The sequence below is a fragment of the Euprymna scolopes genome, chromosome 36 (assembly GCF_053919585.1).
Source record: "Euprymna scolopes isolate OS-2025 chromosome 36, ASM5391958v1, whole genome shotgun sequence".
NCBI classification, from domain to species: domain Eukaryota; kingdom Metazoa; phylum Mollusca; class Cephalopoda; order Sepiida; family Sepiolidae; genus Euprymna; species Euprymna scolopes.
The window spans coordinates 56,722,920-56,748,032 of NC_136517.1; the positions used below are offsets into that span (position 1 = coordinate 56,722,920).

Below are 25,113 nucleotides of genomic sequence, written 5' to 3' on the forward strand. Positions count from 1 at the left end.
GTTATCCAGTGTACATGAGAACAAACAAACAAGCAGATGACAAACAAGCTCCACAGTTTTCAAAAGTATTAAACAAAAAAGAATTTCATTATCATAATTATGATCTAACGGTTGTTATATGACATATTTGTGATGGACTATCTATTAGAAACATTTGGTTCCCCGGGCACTTCTTACAGATATTGCTTTTTATTTTGCTTGCTTGCTTGCTTGTCATTATGCACACTTTTTCTCTGCGAATAAACACATGTTTAAAATACTCTCTGTCTTTTTACTCCTACAGGACATCACCCTTTCATCTCCAGCTTATTATTAGCTTATCCTCCTACACAATAAGATGATAGACTCAGGCAGTCAAGTAAACATTATTTTATCAATATGACAGTCTCAAATATAGTCTGCACATGTACAACAAAGATACAACAGAATTGTAAGAACCATTTGCTCTATTAAAACAAAATGGATTGTCATTTCATTCCACCTCTGCTGCCAGAATTTTCCTTTGAAAATCTTGCTGAAGATTGGAAGGTATTTAAAAAATACTTTAAAATATATTTAACAATGATAGAAAAACTTGATAAAAGTGATAAAGTTAAAACAAGCATTCTCTTACAATAAGTGGCAGAATTTTGTTTTCAATCATGTGGCGAAGCTCTATAGAGTATTCACAAAATCCAGCAAGTAAGGTTAGGCATAGAAGAAGAAGAAAAAAAGTTCTTTGCAATTGTGATAATAGGTGAGTTCTTGCTATTAATGTTTTAATAAGAAGGACCTGAGATTGGAGCTCAGTCGAGCACCTTCCATGGAAATGATCATAGAGCAGCATCTTTTCTGCGAGAAAGGTGTTGTAAAGAACAGAAGAGGAAATCCCTGTTTAGATTGTAACAATTGTAAAACAACCCTCTCAACTACCGATTACCATGACAAATAACACCCTACTTGAGAGCCCATTCTTCAAACTTCTCAGCTTAACATTCACAGGCAACATGAACTGGAACAAATACATTAAGTATATTGCCAAGTCTGCTGCAAAGAAGGTAGGCTCCCTCTGCTGTGCTAGAAAATTACTCACACGAAAGCGTATCCTATATCTACAAAGCCACAATTTGCCCATGCATATTGCTGTCACATCTGGGCTGGTGCATTTACCACTAGTCTTTAACTTTTAGACAAGATCCAAAAAAAGAGTTTCAAATCTAATGAGTCCCACACTATCAACCAAGCTCCAATCTCTGTCCCATCGCTGCAATGTTGCATCCCTGTGTTTGTTTTACAAATACTTTAATGGAATGTGCTCTGATGAAATCCTAGCACTTGTGGCCCCTCGATATACATACTCCTGACTAACCAGACAAGCAGTAAAATTCCACCAATTTACTGTTGAGGCCCGTAGATGCTGGAAAGCCTTCTATTCTAATAGTTTCTTCCCTCGGATTGATATACTTTTGAATCTCCTTCCTGTTTTTTACTTCTCTGACTGTACTAACCTGCAGAAGTTTAAATGTAATGTAAATAGACATCTCGCTGCTCAACTCCCTGCAGTCTCCTGTTATACATGATCCCAAATAGTAAGCCCTTACATCTAATATGCCTTGCTTGAGGTGAAAAACAATAAAAGAAGTAAAATTTTTAAAAAGTGTTCCACTTTGGAATTCACATGAAAAGAATCAAACGTTTTTAATTAGAAATGTAGTTTTTTTTTTACAAATATTTTTCTTATAATTGAAAATATAAGGTTTTTTCATTTACAAATAATCAAGTACTTCAATTAGACTTTCTTTCTGATTTTTTTTTTTTTACAAAAATCTCTATCTATCTACCTACCTACCTACCTACCTATTATACAGGGTGGGCCAAAATAAGGGTCCTATTTTTAAAAATTCATAAATTCATGTAAGTTTTAAGAAGTGTTTTTCGGCCAAAATTTGTTTTGTTTATTTTATGGTGAGCTACGATGTTCACTCTTTCGCTGCCGGAAATTCAAGTGCCCCGAGACGTTTTCTGCGCAAGCGGCTAGAGGCGCCCTTTTTCTTTTTACTGAATTGCTCTGGAGGTTCAATGTTTTGATTTTTTTTTGACCAATCAGAGAGTTTTCCGGGCTGTCGGAAATTATGTGTCTGGGAGCCGGTGAAAATCTTTAAAAACCTCTGTATTTTCCAAAAAAAGTGCAGTTAACAAAATTCAGAGATAGTGTTGGAAGATATATATATCACTACTGTCTGCAGCTCAAAACTAACGCGACAACACTGTGAACGTAGCAGGCGAGTCGGCTGATAAAACAATGTGGGCGAACACACAGACACAGTAACTAACTTTTGTATTCCCCCTTCTACTATCGCATGCTCATTTTTAATTAATTTTATGTAAACAATTATTTTAAAACTTCCTTAATCTCAACTAATTCCCCCCTTTTGTTCACTCATAAATGAACTATTATTTTCATTGAAATATTTCCTAAAAGTAATAAATCTTTTTTTATAAATTGAGAGTTAACTGTATTTGTTTTGTTGATATATTTTCTACGAAAGAACATCGTAAATTCGACTCTCTGTCTTGCTCTCTTTACTTCTTTTCCCCACAATAATAGTAAAATTAATTAATAAATAATAAACAAATGTAAGAAACATTGGAATAGGCCAAAATTTCAAAAAAATCTCGGAAAGTTTAGTGAGTTTAACTTTTATTTTGTGGAAGTTATTCAAATTTAAAGATAGGACCCTTATTTTGGCCCACCCTGTATAAAAAGAACTTTGTGTATTTGTGTATCTATGAGTTCGTTCTCTATGGACTCTGCAATGGCTGGATCGATTTTTATGAAATTTCACATGAAATTACTATATATGCCTGGCAGTATTCTCAGATAAGTTTTGTATCCAAATGTCTTCGATAAACTGTCGATAATCAATAATCAAAATAATCCAATGAAAGAAGGAACAGGCAATATTGGGCAAAGTTAACATTACACAACCTAACATCACGATTGCATTTGAGAAGTTTTATTATCACACAATCTGAAAAGCTCGAGATATAAAATCAACAATAGGTTCTTTGATATAACAGGAGCGCATTTGAAATGAATGTTTCTGTTTAGAACACACTTGAAACGTGACACTTTACTTTTGCATTTTAAACTTTAATTCAAGCCATTATTTATAAAAAAATAATTTTATAAAAATCAACAGTAGGTTCTCTACATTGCAATGTAGACTACAATGTATTGTGGACTAAGTCGCTGCGAGAGGCATGTGAAGCTTCCTTCTAGTGCACCCTTATGAGTCCCCAACTAGAGCAGGCTATCAATAGATTTGGTTGAAAAATGGACAATTCTACTGATTTCGATGACAATAAAAGTATTGGAAGCAAGGAACATTCCTTGATCCTCGTTTAATCATATGCAATGGCAGGCCTTCTTGTTACTCCTCAGTAATCATAAGAGGCGGTTTCTGCCTTTTCAGTGTCTTCCTGTTTGCAAATGAGTAACCGAAACTTGTTTTCAATAACCAAAATTCCCAATTTCCAATAACATAATAATTACTTAATCAATGGGTCAGAAGTGGTATATTCTATCTGCCTTTATATTATTCAAACTCTGTTATTCTCGCTTGTTTAGTCGTTTGTGTGTTAGTTATCTTGAAAACTGGATGACGTCACAAAACGGTGATGTCATAAATTATGATGTTACTAAAGGATGACATCACTTGATAAAAGTGCACAGTGGACGATATCATCCACCAAATTAAAGAGAGAGAAGGAGAGAGGGACCTTTCAGGTTGTCTACTAGACGTATATTTATACCCTTAAAGGTGGTGGTGTAATTTCTATCTATCTATCTATCTATCTATCTATTATATAAAATGAACTTTGTGTGTGCGTGTGAGAGTTCATTCCCTATGGACTCAGAAACAGCCTGGCTGTTTTTTTTATTTACATTTCACACAAAGGTACTTGATAGGTTTGAGAGTGTTCTTGTATCAAAATGAGTCTGATCAGTATCAAACACCGATAATCAGAAAAATCTGATTAAAGAAGAGAACAGTTCGATTTTGACCAAAGTTAACATTTTTATACAACCTAACATCACAAGTACATTTGAGAAGTTTATCACAGCACAAGCAGAAAGAACCAGCTTAAAAAATCGACTGTAAATTCTTTTATAAGACAGGGGCGTGTTCGAAATGAATGTTCCTTTTTAAAGCATAATTGATCCATAATGCTTGACTTTGTTACATTTAACTTTGTCGTGGTTTTAACAAGAAAAACCACTTCTTCGCTTATCAACTATTAATACTACGCTTTCCTTTTAAATAGCACAGACTGTTTGCTGGAATTACTAGTACCTTTCTTTCTAACAGCATTTTACTGCTTGCTGGAACTACTAGTACAATCCTTTTCTTCTAAAAGCGTAATACTACTTGCTGGCACTATTAATACTACCTTTTCCTTCCAACCACACAAGGCTGCTCGCTAGAACTAAAACAATATGGCATCTTTATTGTGCAATTAGCTATAAATCAAACAGTTATGTAGAGGACTAGGATATATATATATCCTAATCCTGTTACAAAAGAAAATAATGAAACAGATGGAATGAAGGAAACAAAAACTCAATTGCTGGATAAGATAAACCTGTCGTTTATTTACTGTTGAAAAATGAATGCTTTAGATATAACACGTGTTCATGTGCGTGTTCGGGTGTCACCATCGTTTGTTGCGGGACTGGTAGTATTGAAGGAAAAAGAAATGTGTGTTGATCTCATGTTCGGGTCACTATCGTTTGTTTGCGCGTGGGAAGAGGCGTGAGTAATGTAGTGGAAATGGGAATGATAGTCCAGCGTGTAGACAAAGAAAAGGATAAAGGGTTGACATCAGTAAAGCTGTGTGCCATGTTAGTAGTCAGCTACGCGAAAGTATTCTCAGACACAAGTTGTATATATAGAGAGAGAAAGAGTGAGAATGTCAATCCAGTTCATGGAGAGAGAAAGCGTATAAGGTGTACGTACTGTTTGTTAGCATTTTGCCCCACCCGGTAGCAAGTGGCGTGAGGCGCGCCTGCCAAAACTGCGGCGGCTGGTCCGTAGACCACTCACCTCGGAAGGCGAGCTGGAAAAGGAGGAAGCAGCTTATTGCTCTTGCTTTTATAGTTATTTCCGGTGGTCTTTTGCGCATGTGTGGATTTCCTTTGAAAGGGAAAGTGACGTTGCCCATGTGTGCGTACATGTGCACGTATGTGAGTACATATGTGTACGTTAGTGTGTGTGTGTATACACGTGAATGTGATTGTATATACGCGAACGTGAATATATGTACATGTGTGGACATGCGCGCGTATGTTTGTGTGCGCATATGTATATGACAAGTAATATAGCTTGAGATGTGAACGCATGCTTTTGTGTGAGACTAGAAAAGGCTCGCGCAGTTATAACAACAGATACAACAAAGTTATCAAAGACCTTTTATTTTCGCGGCATGCCGTAACATATTGACAAAACGTTATCGGCATAGAATGATCAGCTAATATTACACTCATGATTGGAAGAGGACAGCATGCATTATCTCTCCGCGATCAACAGCTTAAAATAGATAGAAAATTTATAAAAATGCTACGGGCGACAAACTTGGCACAAATCTATCCACAAGCACATCAAGTTTGACTGCAAACAGACAAACGGATTTCTGAGATTGAACATCACATCACTTAAGATATGGTCACAAAATAAAAACACAATAACGTCGACATTTTTGCTTTAAGCCAAAAACCAATGTATATCTACAACTACGTCCGCGCATTTCACATATAAAGACACGCCCATGCCAAAGCTGTGTCAGTTTGGTTTTGGAACCACGGCCACTTCTGGGGGCAGTGAACCTCTCCGCCAACTGAAGGCTACCCCAATTCAGAAAGTTTTCTTAACAACCACTACATGCGATAAAACGGCCCTTTTCAGGGCCATTTTTCTCAACCAAACTACTACATATTTTGCAAAATCGACTCCTTATCCCTGCAGTTTCCAGCACCTTTGTGTAGCTGCCTGCACCTTCCTACAGCTGTTCCGCACATTCCTGCAGTTTCCAGCGACGGCAGTTAAGCAGCTCCAGCTTGAACACAAGGCTTATAACTTTCTTTTATTTACATTTCGGTAAATAAATCTGGACGGTATTTTTATCCTTTATGGCCTCAGTATTTTATGAGGATTAGGGGTAGGAAGGACGCCATAGAAGTCACAACAAAGAATACATGAAATGAACAACATTGGAAGTGTGTACATTCTGACTCCATATAATTAAAGACAGACAAATATTGAAGATTGAGAGCCGACTTTATTTACTACTAACAGTTTGTATTAGAAGAGGCAAAGTGTTCGTAGGATGGAATGTGATTTAACGAGGAATGGATTGTCTGATGGAGATATTTGACAGTTTGTATTACAGTGAAATGTTCGTAGAATGTTTGCAGGTATGTACGATTTAACAAGGAATGAATGTTCGTAAAACATTTGTAGGTATGTATGAATTGACAAGGAATGAATGTTCATAAACGTAACTTATCTTTTGGACGATGGATGTGGTAGGGGTAGGCCAGTCATCCTGCTGTCGGTGATGTGTGTCCAGGCTTATAACTGGAAAGCGGGTGACTTCTTTCATCAGCAGCTAGCAGCCCTGCGTCTTCATCTTCTTTTTCCTCCTCTCTCCTCTGGTTCCCTAAAATCCCTGGTTTTATAGTGGCAAACCGGCTCCCAGTGACTGTGATATTTGAGGTGTTTATTTTAGGCGCGGAGCTCTGCCATTGGTTGATAACTATTTTGTGGTTATTTTATTTTTTTCTTCCCAAGCGGAAGCGATGCGTGGAGCCATGTGCAAAAGACGATTTTTCATTTTGTCTCTCATGGTGGATGCGTTAACATCCGGTTCGCTGCTAATTCTCATCATGTTCCCATACCTTCACAACAGCACAATTGTGTTTTGTCCTCTCCTCTTTGCCATTGTCATTTACCTTAAAAATCAACAGTTGGTTCATTGAAAAGACAAGGGCGCCTTCCAAATGAATGTTTCCGTGTCGAGCACAATTGAACCATAATAATTGACTTTTGCATTTTAAACTTTAAGTGAAGCTATTATTCACAAATACTTTTTATAAAATCAACCATAGATTTTCTCCAGTGCAATGTAAACTACAATGAATTGTTGTCATAGCAGGGCATATTTCCTCTTATGATCTGAATAAATATTATTTTTGAAACACAAATGATAATATCAATTATCAATTAAATATAATAAAAATATAATTATTAATATAATAATTATAACAGAAAAAAATACTTAAAATATTATATAATAATATAAAATACATATAAAAAATAATTATTAATATAATAACTATATAATAAGATAAAAATACTTAAAATATTGTATAGCAATATGAAATATAAAATATAATAAAACTAATTAAAATAAAATAAAAGATTATATAAAATTATATAAAACGGTTTTACTTCAATTTAAATGTAAAATGTTTTATTTTGGCATCTCTGGAGATTTTCAAAAACGTAGAACGAACATTTATTCCTTTTTTGAGATTCTAGAAAAATCTTTTAGCGAAGGTTAACACTGGTCGCTTAAATCAGTACTTGACATCTGGGACACGAATAAAGAAAGAGGTGACCATTCAAGACTCCCACTTAAGAAGAGTTGTTAAACTCACAAGAAAAGCTGACAACTTATAAATATAGAAAGACCAGCCTTCGCAAACCTATATCTGGTAAATATAAATTGATTTCTTTGAATTGTGTTTGACTAAAGCATTTTATATCTAAAAACATAAACCAAAATACGAAATAGTAATCTAAGGGAATTAATCTGAGAAATAGTTATCTCCCCTTTACCTTGTGGACTACTGTTTTTTTTTCGGTTTTTGTTTAATTTCTTTTTTTTTTTTTCAATAAAACTTTTTTTTTTTTCCATTTAACCTTTGTTTTTGACTCTTTTATTTTTTATAATGTATGATTTACGGATTACCCCTAGACTCTACAAGCAAATCCGTAACAATTGTGGACTAAGTCACTGTGGAGAGGCATGTGGAAGCTTCCTCTCAGTATACAGGGTAAGTGGGTGGGGGGTGTACCTAAAACAAACAATCAATCAATATGATAAAAAAAATGCGCAATTTCACCAATTTCGATAACAATGAAAGTATGGGAAGGTGAAACATTTGTTGATCCTCATTTAATACAGGACAACTTCAGGTAGTTTATATATAAAAGACATTTTTGCGTTTGTTTGTGTGTGTGTGTGTGTGTGTGTGTGTGTGTGTGTGTGTGTGTGTGTGTGTGTGTGTGTTCGTTTCCTAAATGATGCCAAAACGGCTGGGCCGATTTTTTATGAAATTTCATGCAAATATTCTTTATGTTTGGGAATGATACAAGATCGGTTTTTTATTGGAATGCCTTTGATAAGTATTGAAAATCGTTAATCGAAAAATCTGATTAAAGAAGAAACAGATGGATTTTGAACTAAATTAACACCTTATAAAGCCTAACATCACAAGTGCATTTAAGAAGGTTATCACCGCACAAACAGAAGGCCCGGCCTATAAAATCAACAGTAGGTTCTTTGATAAGACAAGGGCACACTCTAAATCAATGTCGTTGTGTAAAACACAATGGAACCATGATACTTGACTTTTGCATTTTAAACATTAATTCAAGCTATTATAAGCAAATATTTTTTAGAAAATCAACAGTAGGTTCTTTGATAAAACACGGGCGTGTTCAAAATGAGTAGCACAATCGAACCATAATATTTGACTTTTGAATTTTAAACTTTAATTGCGGCCATTACATAAAAATAATTTTATAAAATCAACAGTAGTTTCTTTACAATGCAGTGTAAACTTATATCCCTGAGGTTTTTTTTGGTTGGTTTATAGATGGAGAAGGGGTGAAGGAAATGAGGCCATAGAGGTCACAACAAGGAATACATTTAATTGACAACGTTTGAAATATGTAGAATCTGACTCCATGCAATTAAGGACAGACGAATATTGAAGTTGAGAACCGGTTTTATTTATTAATGACAGTTTTAATTAGAAGAGGTAAAGTGTTCGTAGGATGTTTGTAAGTGTGTATGCATTGATAAGGAATGAACTTTTGTAGGCTTGTATAATTAAACAAAGACTGAATGTTCATAAGCGTATTTATCTTTTCGGACGACGGGGGTGGTAAGTGGGTGGCCGGTCGTGCTACTTCGGTGATATGTGTCCAGGCTTTTAACTTGAAAGCGGTGACTACTTTCATCAACAACTAGCAGCGTGGCGTCTTCGCCTCCTGTGTTTTTCTCCTTCTCTTCTTTTGGTTTGTGTGAATTAGGCATGTTTGGAATTGAAAATGTTTAGGCCCATAACATGAGAGCGTAGTCGGCTTCAGTTCACTGGTGCCTTATTTCTTCTTCTTCTTCTTCTTCTTCTTCTTCTTCTTCTTCATCTCTTTAGGTCGGGTGGGAGAATGTCCGTGCGTTCACTGACGCAGCAGGGTGAATCTCTTCTCTTTTTCTTTTCTTTTTCTTCTTCATCTCTTTAGGTCGGGTGGGAGAATGTCCGTGCGTTCACTGACGCAGCTGGGCGAATCTCTTCTTTTCTTCCTGGTCCCCTCATTTTATAGTGGCAAACCGGCTCCCAGCGACTGATATTTTAGGCCTTTATTTTTGGCGCGGAGCTCTGCCATTGGTTGATAATTCTTTTGTGGTTATCTTATTTTTATTTTTCTAAATGGAAGCGATGCGTGGAGCCATGTGCAAAAGACAACTTTTCATTTTTGTCTCTTATGCTGGAGATGTTAGCATCCGGTTGGCATGTTCCCACAAACTACAATGTATTAATGGACTAGGTTAGTGCAAGAAGGCATATGAAATTTTGTCCCAGTGCACTGCAGTGGTCCTAAACTAGAGCAGACAATCAATTGATTTGATTGAAAAAGGGAAATTCCACTGATTACAATGATGTGGTACATTCGTTGATCTTCATTCAATCCCAGGTAATGTTGGGTCGCCATGCTAGTATATATATAATATAGTAAATTATGAAAATATAAATGGCAATTAAGCTACACAGAATATCCCTGTAAAATGTTTTTGACTCCTAATGGAGGTATGAGACGAATGGATTCGCCAATCATTTTTATAACCACCGGCTGTGCTAAACAACCAATGAAAACCTTTCAAAATTATTATAAAAATTGTCGAATTTTGGATTCAATCAGTTCACCGTTAACTACGCCACAAACCGCATTTGATTCTTGGCCGCCATCTTGGTTACTGCCAATTACTGATCTGAACTACGCTGTCATCTTTGTTCAACATAATGTCTCAAAACTTAACAAGTTACGCACCCAGCCATCGTCTTTTCTTTGACAGATCGAAATCTAAATTCGAATTGTGGCAGGTAAAATTTTTGGAATATCTAAGGATTAGAAAACTACACAAAGTCATACAATCTCCAACAGAGAATCCTAACGACACCGAATTTCTCAAAAAGAACGCGACTTTTTGCAGAACTGATTCAATACTTAGACGATAGAAGTCTGTCTCTGATTATAAGAGACGCATTGGATGACAGATGGAAAGCATTGAACATATTAAGAGAACATTATTTATCAAAAAAGGGGGTGTGTAAAATGTTTTTGACTCCTAATGGGGGTATGAGACGAATGGATTCGCCAATCATTTTTATAACCACCGGCTGTGCTAAACAACCAATGGAAACCTTTCAAAATTATTATAAAAATTGTCGAATTTTGGATTCAATCAGTTCACCGTTAACTACGCCATGGACCGCATTTGATTCTTGGCCGCCATCTTGGTTACTGCCAATTACTGATCTGAACAACGCCACCATCTTTGTTCAACATATGCTATTTATATTTTCATAACTTAATACCTAGCTCTATCTATGTAGAGGTCCTGGATATGACCTTAAACTGTATCCAGTGGTGAGGCCTCAGCTTGCGGGCTTTGGGGAGTGTGGAGCCACCCTTTAATGGCCATTGGTCTCAGGTCCACTCTGACCCGGAGTGGTAGTACATGTAAGGGTTCCAACTATAGGTTAAATAGAAACTGACATTTGAACAAGAATGATTTCTTCTGTGTTTTGTTCGTTTATAACGATTCCTATATTTTAAATGTTCATTCCTTAGATGTGTAGAATGGAAGAAGAAGCTCTTTGTGTGAGGAGATAGTGTTCAGACAGTCTTAGTGTAGATATGAGATGTTGATTCACATTGTGGATATGAGATGTGTATGTCACGACATTTTATAACACAGACATATAATAACAATTCAATTTACCTTTTTGTAGAATCATAAGACAAGACGACGTTTTATCAAAACACATGATGGGTTTATTTCTTCACGCGACCGGCCGTGGTTTTCATCATCAAGAATTCAAAGCTTCACATTTTAGTTTCAAAGTGATCGTCTCGCTTCCTAGACGTTCGAATTCCCAGACCCTCTCTGAGTTTCTCACTGACTAACTCTAACTAACTAACTCTCACTTCCTATATTGAGAAATCCATGCATGTCCGGCCAACATGACTAAAATTCACGTGCCATCAACATGCGTGGACTTTGCACGTTTCTGACATTATGATTTCCCAATAACCTATTTTTTCTTTGTTGTTTTTACAAAGCATTTTAACCTACATATCTAATTTATTTAACCCATATTTTATTATCCACATTCTTTCTAACAATTGAATAGTTTATTTATTATTTATTTCATCCGAATTAACAATTTACTGGGCATTCCATTTAAACCTATTGCTCTTTAAAACTTATGTCCAAGGTTCGATTTCTGCTTTCTCTCATTTTATTTTCATTTTAACTAATCTCTCTATTTTTATACTTACATGAAAAGGGGACAGCCCTTATCATGTAACAAATAGGCATATTATTTGCTATTTATAGAAGGTCATTTGATGATTCGTTTTTAACAAAATATTATACAGTCAATATAAAGATAAGGATGTTATACACATATTATATACAATATATGTATACACATATTATATACAATATATAAAGATAGTATACACAGATTATATACAATACATTATACAAATATTATACAGTCAATATAAAGATAAGGATGGTATACGCATACAGCAGTTATATACAGTAACATTTCTTTCCTCTCGCAGATGAGGTAGTTGAATCACCCAATAACTCATCAGCCTCCAGGTCATACTAATTCCAACTAAACTATTGGAGGTCTTCTTCCAGGCCCTTTTATGATTCAGTCACAGAGAACTTCCAGGCACCAAGAAAGAAAAGCATCCTCCCTTCTGCCTCTGTTAATTGGATATTTAAGTGAAGCTATATTCACTTGAAGATATACTACCGGAAGAAAATATTTTTGCCAGCCAACCTTTACTGTTTTAATTCCTTTCTTTACTGTCTAAACTTCTAGTAACCTACCCCTAACCGTGTAGGTCACTTCAATAAATACATATATTGTTATTTATAGAAGAGACCACCACCTAACTGACTCATTCCACAGCATTTCTTCAATCCTCAATCTTCTCTCTTGCGACACAATCTACCTGTTTTGGGCCTTTGGCAACCTACACTCTAGGGTGTAGGTCACTCAAATATACATATTATATGCTATTTGTTTTCCTCTTATATGACAACTCTTTTGTTATACTGTGTGACCCGGATATAAGATACTCAAATATAAGGAAAACTGATATAAGAGAGATTTTCTCTGGTCCCAAATTAATTATAATGTGCAGTGTAACTCAGATATAAGAAACCCAAATATAAGTGTAACTCGGCTATAAGAGAGCTGTACCCTCTCCCCTCCCCCGGGGGGGGGAGTCTTTTATATCGGGGTTACACTGTATAATATTATAAAAGTTTGTCTTACACTCTGTACAAAAATAAGTTCTTATATGGCTACTGTCTTCGGTCTGAGATCAGTTGGAAAAAAAAAATGTTTCCAACAAATTTGGGGATATATTAAGTAGGATGGTGCTTGGAGTAAATGTGGTATTGTGGTGACTCAGATTATTCTAGTTAAAAGTAGGATAGACATTTTTTCTATTTTTGGACTAACGAGGACCAGTGGCCTCCATTTACCCAATTTAGGATAGATATTTTTATCAAGGATGTATAGTGTGGTCCTTAGCCTTGGTAGAGACATCTTGGACGATCATAGCATCTTTGTGTAGTACCAAGTACTACACCAACATTTAATTTATATTGGGTAAAAAATGTTTTTGTGAAGGATATTTACAGAACAGGGCTTGATTGCATATAAAAATGGAAATAAATGAGAGAATAGAAAGGTCACCAGGTAGTAATTATAACCATATGTATCTAAGCAGTTGCGCTCTTAGCCTTTAAGCTAGGAACAAAGTGTAGTATCTGTTCTGATGCTACACAGTTTATTCTGTCCTTTGTCAGTGAAGGAGAAATTCTTCTAGATTGAGGCAATTTCTGTTTTTGTTCCAATCAGAGTACCCCTTTTTGGAGAACTGGATTTTCCTCACATTAAAAACCGACCTTGTGATTAACTTTGCCCTCGAGGGGAGGCAAGTAAATAGGAACATTTAAGGACATTTATTTAATAATACCCATCGTCAAACCAAACATTAACAGTTTTTAATTAAAGCAAGAAAAGAAATCAGTGGGTGAACTTTTTTTTCTTACTCAATTGTCAAAAAGAAAAGAAAAAGGAGAAAAAGGAAAACGTAACAAGTACTTCCTCTTCTCTCTCCTTTGTGGTCATTTCTATTGTTTAAAATTGTTGTCCGTAATTTTGAACACACACAAAAAAAAAGTCGAAGTTTGAATTGGAGAAGTGAAGTCAAAGTACAAGATTGGTTTTAGTTTGACTTGTTGGGAAGAGAAGCAGGCGACGCGTTACGAATCTACACATTTTGGGCGAAAAGCACGCATCCTAAAAAAAAAAAAAACAACAACTTCTTTCTTTCAATGGTTCAAAGCAAAACATTTTTTCCAATCGGGTATGTTTGATTTTTTTTTTTTTTTAAATAATAATAACTAGCTGTAGTTACTCGATGTTGCCCAGAGTCTTTTTAAAAAATTCTTTTTTTCTTTTTTTTTATGTTTGTATTCATAAAAAAAAAAAAAAAAATAATAATAATTATTATTATTATTATTATTATTATTATTATTATTATTATTAATTCTTTTTCTTCTTCTTCTTCTTCTTCTTCTTCTTCTTCTTCTTCTTCACTCACTCACTCACTCACTCACTCACTAAAAGTTCTCACACAGGCCATCACCAGCAATCACTAACTGGCAATAACCTGTGGTGTTCCCTGGAGTTTGAATGACAACAATCTCCCCAAATTTCCAGAGCTCGCCACCTCCCTCCATATCCAGTGCAACAGCTGTTTACGATTGATTTCTTGCAAGTATAGGTCCCTGGAGTTTGAATGGCAAAAAGCATTCCCAAGGCCTCAGTTTTCTCCACATTCTTTCAGTGGGGGTCTGGTTAGTGTTTTCCCTCCTCAGTCTTCCTGGACCCTTTACAACTCTTTGGAACGGTACTACCATTTGTTTTAGGAGTGGTGCTTTTTGCGATTTTGCATTTTCATGGTTCCCTGTAGTCGTGTTCTTTTTGTTTTATTCCTCATGCAGTATCCAAGTTAATCATTCGTGTTCGCAATTAATGTGAGTTAGTTTCCGCTTTCTAGGATTTTTAATTATTGGTATCCATTGTATTTTCTCAGACTTCCCTGTCATTCCAATTTCTCTCATTCTTTTTTTTATTTTTTTAAAAAGTTTTTTAGGATTATTCCTAGTGCTCGTATGATTATTAGTGTTATCTTGACTTTCTTAATGTTCCATATCTTTTTTCGTTTTCTGATCACTTCCATATATTTTCTTAGCTTCTCTGTCTCCTTGATATACACTTTGTGGTCTGCTGGGATGACGAAATCTATGATCTGGCAAGATTTTTCCTTCCTGTTATTATTATTATTATTATTATTATTATTATTATTATTATTATTTACTCACTAGAGTAGTCACACAGACCACCATCAAAGAATTCTATTTGAGAACAACTTGTGGTATTCTCTGGACTCTGAGTGACAACAAGTCTCCCTCAGATTTGCAGTACTCTCTACCACTTTCGATGATCTTTGCAGTTGAATTTGCGTTATCACAACAACTGCTTACCATTGATTTCTCGTTGGACCTATCTAGTCAAATGTATCATCCTTATTGAAAATTATCCATAATTCCATTGGATTATGAGTAATTTTCAATAAGGTGGACAAATACAACAAGGTATGTACATTTTTAAGTATAGCCAAAATTTTGTATTAAAATAGATACACACCATGTATTTTCACTTATTTTAACATCTTCACTAAAAAAAGAAAGCCCCCAAATTTATGAGAACTCAAAAATTAATGACTTTAATTAGTTATAAAATAGAAACAATTAATTGAATTTGCAACATAATGTGGAGTGCAATTTGATTCACACGATTTGTCTGTAGTCTATTTCGCCGACAGAATCAACTGTCCGTCTCTCTGAAAGTACAGTGTTGATATAGCAGTCGATGTTTCTGTGCTTTCCTCTCTCTCACCTGGTAGCTGACGATAACACAAAACACAATAACACAAAAGAAGAAAAAACAAAAAATCACAATCAATGACACACACACACATAAAAATATTTCAATAATATTGTTTCTCAAAGGTTTATGTTCTTGATGTTTTATTCTCTTACAGCATTGTAGTTTACACAAGTTTCCCATCACTAATTCCTGTGGGGACTGAGGTGAACAAAGATGATTTAAGAAAGGTAACCAAACCCAATAAGTTTTTAGAGGATAGAAGATGTCAGGATCGTTAGTAACTTGGTAATTTTCCGCAATAGCCAATAAAAAAAAAAAAAAAAAAAAATGGAGATGAAAAAATAAATATGCAACAAATTAATTTTACAAAGTATTACATTTTCACACGATTAGAGACGTTTATTGAATGTTTCTATCCTTATTTTTTTTAATCTTCGTTTTTTGAGTGATTACAGAGGCTTGACTGTAGTTCTGATGAGATCACCCTTTTGTTTTTTGTTCTTGCTCAACAAGCTTTATACTACATTAAAACACAAAAACCTTATCCAGGTAGATAGATGTGTAACTTAGCTTGCCTTTGGTAACAGTTATTTGTTGTGAATTTATTTTTTCATTCTTTTTTTTTTTTTTGCTCTGTTCAGTATTCTGGAAAATCATCGGATCGCCATTTTGTAGTAGGGGTATGGGAGCTAACCTTTGCATAGATTGTTAAGACTAACTCCTATATTTTTGTAACAACATGGATGGAAAACAAACCTCTTATTTAAGTTAATAAAAGGTAAAGGTTGTAAATTGGTAAAAGTTTAGAGAGTATGAAAGGGGCAGAAGTCAGTCTTTCAAGAAAAGAATTACGTAAGAAAGCTTGTAGGCTGCCACTTTTGGTTTTACTGTATATTAACTTCTCCAAGCCATTTCTTGTTTTTACGTTCCTTTAATGTGAAAAATTCATAACATGTTACATTCAATATTCATTATTTTTGTGAAAATTTTTCAACAAATAAACATATTTAAAAAAGAAGAAATGTACATAAGCATATTTATTTTAAAAAAATGTTGTTTTTTTAATCAGTTTTTTTTTGGTTTTTTTAATTTTCTTCCTTTGAAGATTGTAATGCTGGGTATGGGGCAGCCAGACCAGCTGCCAACATTGCCCTGCTTTTTATTGAAACCAACCGAGAGCTCTTTTTAGTATCCTCGCTGTTCCCTTAAGTGCTATTGTCTGGATCTCTTTTGCACTTGGTTCACCAGGAATATTAGTTAGGTAGGACTTCAGGTTCTTCTTCATAAGCCCTGTGGCACCTATGATAACTGGTATGATTGATATCTCCTTAAGATTCCAGTTTCTTTTCATATCATACATGAAACCTTGGTGTTTGGTCTGTTTCTCTCTTTCAGCTCTGTTCAGACCGCCATCATTAGGGACACTCACTTCAATCAAGGTTGCAACTCTCTCTGACTTATTCCATATAACTATATCAGGTTTAACAGCAGCATTTTCAAGGTAGATGGCTGTAGGGATTATATGGTCGTAATGTATGGTATATAAGTCATTTCCAACTGTTCTTTCAGGTTGATGTTCCCAGGTCTTGCTGCTACACTGGATGTTTAGTTTTCGGAATATTGTTATTTATTATACTTCAAATCAATATTTTCTTTTGACATACATTTTCGGAAATGTACAAAAAATATTAAGTTATCTTTTCCATAAAAAAAATTGTGCTGAAATAAACTGAAACTGACAAGAAAACAGGAAATGTAATAGGCCATGGTCACTAAATTAACTAACATCGTTTACTTCCTATGACGTTCAAAATAAGAAATAGCTTGGAAAAGTTAATATGCAGTAAGACACTATTTTTCTTCAAACTGTATTTCTTCCCTTTGAAGAATAACCTTGTTCGGCCATCTTGTGCACGAAGGCAGGAGAATATTTTCATCATTACTTTCAGGAAAATCTCTGATGACTGCTGTCCAGATCCCAAAGGGGCAGAAGTCAGTCTTTCAATATAAGGTTGAAATTAATATGCCCTGAAAATTTATTCGTCAGAATGTAATCAAATCACCTTACAGGAACAGTTCTCTGAGAGGGAAAATAAGTAATGATTTATGACTGTTACAGATTCACTTACAGTAGTACATACTTTAAAGTTGTTGTGTTAAGATGAATACACAATTTTGATTCATTAAATATTATCTTTGAAATTAATCTTATTGTGATCTGCTAAATTCATGATGCCTGTGCAGAATAGTGGATTTTGAAACACACACATTTCAGGTGAAAACATTATTACACACTTATGTGTCATGTCGAAATTAGTATAAATTCCAAAAATTACGAAAAATAATCCAGTAGATGTACTAGATCTATATTTTGTAAAAAAAAAAAAAAAATCATATAAACTAACGGTTAAACATTTTATATTTTTTCAATGTTGGATTTCAAAGGATGCAAGGAAGGTAAGTCAGTTGGTCATACAGAATTGGTTGTATAACTTTTCCATATGTCAAAAACAAAGGAAAAAAGGTTGAAAAGAACAGAAGTGAACAGACAATAGTCGTAGTTGCAATAAAGAAATGTTCTTTAAGAGATCCGCCCAACAGAGTCTGGTAATAAGAAGTATCGATTTTTTGCTGGAGTAAAGAACCAATGGTCTGGTCTCCTTGATAACAATTAACAAGAGAATGACAGAAGCTGAATATATATAGATTTATAATCACCTCCTACCATCCTCCTACTCTTATTCTTAACCATAAGTACCATTTGCAGATCTTCAGTCATGTTGGTCATAATTAATAATAAATAAACGGACTTAACATTAAATTAACAGTTTGTAATGATATCCTCTTTCGTCCCTTACAAACACTTCACCACGGATTGCAGTTTTATACAGGTAGAAAGCTCAGTCTACCCCACATCTTTTTGGGGTGCATACTCAGGACAGTACCATTTCTGTCATCTTGAGGGTGCCTTGCCAATGCCGACACCTTGAAAATGGAACCAATCATCACATGAATCGCACACAATCATGTCCTAATCTGTTTGAGGAGCACTGCATATTGGGAATGACCAGACAGCGTCTTCTGCAAAGGAAGAGGAACATGATGGCTCCCTGTCCCCATCAACAGCTAAAGCATTTTCAGTCAGTTAGATTGAATCAGTGATCTGTGGTTCTGTAATACTGTCAGGTGTAACAGAAAGCTCTAAAGGATAGAAATGTTTCAGCAAGTGGACTTCCTCAAGATCATTCCCTCTCTTGACAGGGGCTGATCTAACCACATTGTCATTGCTTTGGATGAGATTCAAAATCGTCCTCAAAATCCCAAATGTTCTTGGTTTTAAGGGGCCTTTAACCAGGACTATGTTATCCTTTTGAAGGTGATTCTCTGGTCGCAATTGAGGATGTCCCAGAGATTCTAGATCCAAAAAGTATTCATTGTACAACTTGTGAAAATCTACCAACCATTGGTTCCTAAGCTCCATTGCTCTGATCAGCCTCTCTCTGCTGGGTGGCACTGCTGCAGCAAGATCTTTCTTCTCAAACTATGACAATAGTCTGAGGCTCTTGTTGGACTTCAAGAACATGTTGGGAGTGACAGCAGTAGTATGATTGTCTGCAGACACCGAGTATATCAACGGTTGATTGTTCACTGATCTCTGAATGTCAGAGATCATGGTCAATAGAGTAAAACAGTCCAGTTTACTTTTGCCAAGAATCTTAGGTAGGCTTTGTTTTAATGAGGTAGGTTTTGTTTTAATGCAAGGTTTCCAAGTTCATTCATAACATGCAGGGTTCGTACAGACTTGAAAAGTCTTTGAATTTCGATTTTTGCTTTGAAAAGGCCTTATTTCTATTATTACCTTGAAAAATCCTTGAAAATATAGAAAATGTTTTGAAAATTCCTTGAAAATTTTATTCTTTATGTCCAGTAAAAATTTGTGTTGAAATATTTAAAAATAAAATCAAAATAAATACTATTAAATTATTTTTTAAGTATTAACCATTACCATTACCATTAAAATATTTTTTAAATATTGAAAATAAAATAGAAATACATTGTTCTAAAATTTCATAGTATTGTGGATACAAGAGTTACGTCCCTTTATCACAAACTATCTCAGGTAGTTTCATGATAAAGATTGAAATCTACATCTATTTTTGTCCTCATTTATAATTTAATTTTATAATACTTTTTCAAGGGGAGGAGTAGTGACAGCCATCGTGAACAAAATTACCCTCCTCCCTCTCCGTCTTAGGTTGGCATGGCAAAAAAAAAAAAAAAAAAAAATGAACAAGACGGCAGCCATCTTGATTGAAAATTAAAAGGCGTAAACAGAGTTAATATTTGAGATGAAATAAAAACCATTTAAAACTACCAAGCATCATTTTTTGGTGTTTAAAAAAAAAAAAAAAAAAATGATGCAGTTAGGTTGCAAAGTAACTGTTATTGGCTATGGTAACAATATTTGTTGAATATTTGATTTCATATCACTTTTCCAAATCGCTGTGGATTGTAAAACAAACCCTAAATTTTGTTTTGAAAGCTTTAATTTTGTCTGAAAAACTTTGAAAACTTTAATTTTATCTGAAAAACTTTGAAAAGGCCTTGAAAAGTCCTTGGAAATAGACATTGAAAATCTGTACGAATCCTGTCATGATTAAAACAAAATCGTATTAAGTTTCAGACAACATGAGCCAAATTTATCCTGCTATTCTTACAGCAGAGAAAGACGACTAAAGAGTTTCCCACCTCCAATAAAAGTTTTGGCATTGTTACTATAGAAAGCCTTCAGAACTCCATATTGATTTATGAAGTGTGCACGAGTTTGAAAAAGGGACAGCACACTCATGTTTGGAACCACCTCCCTATGGATAGCTCTCACATTCAGGCAAGTGGAAAGAAGTGGAAAGAAGTAAGGACTTTTCCTACCCAAACTTATCCAGACATAGCCGGTGAAGTCAACTCCTGTATGTTGGTAAGGCACTTTGAAATCAGCATGAGTAGTTAGTAGGCTGGCCACAGAATTGAGTAGCATAGGCCTGGAGTTGTACCTCTTCATCTAGTACAAGATGCCAAAATTTATCTACTTTCTATTTTCCCTGTGAAACCCAGTTGCCACTCTGTCTCAACTCAGCCAATTCACCCAGTTCTATGTAATATTTTATGAGCTGTAAGGCTCCACTAACTACATCCATCTCTGGAATCTGAGCTCATTCTAGCTTGGTAATGCAAACTTCCATTTCATGGATATACTCCAAGATATCCTTCCAGAAGATGGAGTAAACATGTGGAATCACTCTATCACCGTGGCATAGATTCAGTCGTTCCTAAATCTTGCTTTTCAGCACTGTCATCCTGCGAAAGATCTGTTCCCTGGAAATCTCTATGCTGAAGGGACAGCAAAAAGGGAAGAATCTTGATTTCTTTTTTGCAATAAGTAAAATAATAATAATAATAATAATAATAATAATAATAATAATAATAATAATAATAATAAAGGTTTGAAGAGTTATATTCAGAAGTGAACAGGTAATGGTCAGGGTTGCAAAAAAGAAATACTCTTTAAGCAATCTGACAAACAGATTTTATTCAAATTAAAACAACGTTTCTATATGAACTCTCATTGTTTGACGTTATTCTCGCATTGCCCACGCACAGTTCAAACATTTCAAAATACAACCACTAGAAACAACGTGCGGCTCTTTACAGACTTTCTCCAAATTTACAACATGGCAAGGAAGAAAAAAAAAAAAAAAAGAAACAACACACTGAAGATGGAGGATACCTCTGAAATATATTACCCAACACTATTAAGAGGAGCAAGCAATAATATGAAATGAAAGATGAAGAATAAAAGTTATATATACATTTATTATATTATCAGAACTACAAGGAAAAGTTAAGGGGAAAATTAAGAAAAACAACTTCTTTAGGTCATGACAATTTGAAGCTAAATGCTTCTCATCAGAAGAGGAGAAGAGCCAGAATGATAAAAAATGCAAAAATAGAAAAAAAAAACCTGGCTCAATGACATTTTTTATGAAATGAGAATGAAGAAATAGGATAATATGGCATGGCTTGAAAAACTTTTCATTATTGTTCTGATGATGTAAAAAAGTTATATATGATTTTTATTCCACAGCTTTCATTTTAATATTATACTAGCCTGGGTGCCCAGCGTTGCCCGGGTGTTTAGAAGTGTGTGTTGAGCAAAAAAAAAAAAAAAAAAAAGTGGTAGTAGGCATGCAGGCAGGCTCGAACCTGTACCACGAAGGAGGAAAAGGACGTAAAATAAAAGTGACGTCTTTGCTGTTGTGTCCATCGCCAAACTGGAAGTGATGAAGCTTTAGGCAGACATACATACATACATGATGATTGCACCGTCTTGTCAGACGAGTGCCACTCCCTCAGACATTTAAAATCCATGAACCCAAATGTCTGAAGGAGTATCTATACAAATATGATGTTACAGAGTCTTAGCTTTGTACGACAGCTAAGTCTCTCTCTCGGTTCAAAATGTTGAGATCCAGCAACAAGCAAGAGCAAGATAGCCAGCAACAAATTAAACTGCAGACCAGCTTAATGCAGGTACTGGTCTTCCGCTTTATGGTTTTTTAAATCAGAGATTTGCTTCTCCTAGAAAGGTTGCCTTCACCACGGCTTACGGGAGCCCTCTCTACCCCAATACACACACACACACACACACACACAAATATACACGGTGCTAGTTGGCTGTTGACCCAGAAAAAGAGTTCATTCGCCCTTTGGATTAAACAAGACATACATACATACATACATACATACATACATACATTTAAACAGACAGGTGAGATTTATATTATAGAAGATGTGTGAGTAACATAGCATGGATGTGTATATGCAGATGTATGCGAAATTATGTCACCAGTAGAGAAAAATAAAGAGTTAAAAAAAAGGAGATCGCGTTAGAGACAGGAAGAAAGTTCGAAATCATGTTAGAAGTGTGAATGACACCCGAGAAGACAATGGGACGTCACAGTGGTAACAAGAGAATAAGGAAATGAATGTCGCACACAAAAAAACCCCAAAAAACAAAAGAGTTGAAGTTCTTTTCTATTCTTTGTCCACTTTACGATGAAGGCTACAAACAACGCTACGTAATCACCGCCCATTCCTAACTATTTCCCATGAAGGTTGAGCTCACAAGACGTAAGTATCACTCCTATCATCCTCATTTTTTTCTTCACACACATTAAAAAATACTATAAAACTGGATAATTCAATAAATTTCTATTTATATTTGTCATTATTTTTCTACTGGATCATTTTTTGCGCAATTTTTGGAATTTATACTAATTTCGATATGACATGTAATGATGTTTTTCACCCTTGTGAGTGTGCAGAAGTAGCCTCACCAAATTAACTTTAGATCAATTATATATGTGGATTTACGTTTCATATTTATAAGATTTTGGGAAAACGATCCGATTGAACGCATTGACAATGTGCGGCTGCGGCGCATTCTGGTTGTTTTTTTTTTTTTTTTTTTTTTTTTTTTTTTTTACATACAATGTTAAGGAAGCAAGGGAAGTAACTCTAATGTGACTTTGCAATGTTATCATTTACACGTGTTTTTTTTTTTTTTTTTTCTTTCTTTCTATCTACAATAATAATTTATATTCATTGATGTACGAATCCCGCTGATTACGATATCAACATAGCTGCAAAACAAAGACCATTTTTCTTCTTCATTAATATTAGGTAAGAACACCTGGATTATCTTATTATTATCTTCTAATTTTCGTACTTCTAAGTTCGATAGGCGAGATCCATATCAGATTTTTTTTTTTTTTTTTTTTTTGTATCCCTCCATTTTTCTTATCAGTTTGTTTCAGCTGAGGATGGGACATTTTGGGACATCCGATAGAATGCCAGACATTGTCACCCGTTATCTCATATATTCCAACCAAGAGATCTTTTTAACATTCTAACCCTCCCTTTAAGTGCAATCGTTAAAGTTTCCGATCGGGGTTTACGCAACATACCGGAAATAGCCGAGTCGTCGCCGAATGGTCAGTTAGTAGTACCGACATTAAATGATTCTTTTAATTTTTTTCTTGACTTAAGGTTAGAGTAAATTACCCGCATACCTCCCCATGTTAAGAATAAACATAATAATTTTATTAAAAGCGTTAAGTTATTGAACTTTATTTATTTATTTATTTATTATTTTTAAAGGGCGGACCTAAACGTGCTTTTCCCTTTCGAACCTAAACGAGTTTTCCCCCTGTTGTAAAATTAATTGTGATATTCAGGACGGGGGAGGGGCGTAGATTGTCATGAAAACAACAATAAAGCAGAGACAGGCTTGCCTTGCAACGTCTCTTCTGTGGGAAAGAGGTTGCAGGGAAAAGAAAAAGGCATCCCCCACTAGGCTACAAAGTCTATTTGAACTCTGTCAAGGCAGGATAAGCTGCTTATAACAGCTCCTGCCCAGATGTGGCAACAGTACTCCATCCTTGGACGTACTTGGCTGTTATGCAGGTAGAAAATTACATCAGCAGTGAGATATATACTGGAGTGGTAGAACGATCCCACCATTTTTCCAGCATCCTTGGCAACGGATTTGATGTACGTGTTCCATCTCAGATCAGGAGTAAAGGCGAGGCCACTGAGATATTATTAACATTATTGTTAATAATATCTCAGCAGCCTCGGTAAAGGTCGGATCTAGAAGCTTGCCTGAACATGAAGTCTCCCCTAGATGAGGGCCATACATTTTGATTGATGCCAGACAGGGATCAGAGCGTTGATGATGTAAAGATAGAAGCTTGGTTTTAGATGCATTAAAATTAACCAGCCACCTCTTTCCCCATTGCACCATATGATCAAGATCAGAGGAGAAGGAATCAGAAAGAACTTGGTCGTTTATGGCCTTTGAAGTGTTGTCATAGATGGTAGTGTCGTCAGCAAAATGTCTACAAATGATCTTAGGATGTGATTTGAGAGATCATTTATGTAGATCAGGAAGAGAGTTGGGCCCAGGATGGACCCCTGAGGGATTCCAGCATTAATACTGTGAGCTTCTAATTTCTGCTCATCAACCTTCTTATGAATCTATCAGAGAGAAATGGTTTAATAATTGAAAAGACATTTCCAGCTATACCGTAGGTGGAGATTTTGTGGAGTAGACATTTATGCCATACTCTATCAAAGGCCTTTGATATGCCAAGGGCAATAAACTATTAGGTCTCTGCAGATACAACTTTTGTTTTTATCACATCTTAGGGAGACTTGACGTCGCCCAAGAATGAATGAGGATCAATAAATGTTTCACTCTCCCATATTTTAATGTCATCAAAATCAGTAACATTGCTCATTTTTCAATCCTCCCCACAATTACTTACTCCACAATGCATTGTAGTCTACATTGCACTATAAAGGATCTACTGTTGATTTTATAAAAATTATTTTTGAATTAAAGTTTAAAATGCAAATATCAAGTATCTTGGTTAAATTGTGCTCTAAAC

General features: G+C 35.1%; 1 protein-coding gene across 4 annotated transcripts in view; it reads left to right on the plus strand.

The window, feature by feature from the left end:
- The first annotated feature begins 7,649 nt into the window (after window positions 1–7,649).
- The window catches only part of LOC145260514 (GDP-D-glucose phosphorylase 1-like), a 119,635-nt gene continuing 102,171 nt past the window's right edge, over window positions 7,650–25,113 (plus strand). Inside the window, exon 1 of one of the 4 annotated variants that reach the window (XM_080118645.1) lies at window positions 7,650–7,756. The gene's annotated coding sequence lies outside the window, so the exon portion shown is untranslated. Of the gene's footprint in view, window positions 7,757–13,902; window positions 14,016–22,658; window positions 22,793–23,202; window positions 23,345–25,113 lie in introns of those variants that run through there. The other 3 variants (XM_080118646.1, XM_080118644.1, XM_080118643.1) reach the window with 3 other exon arrangements.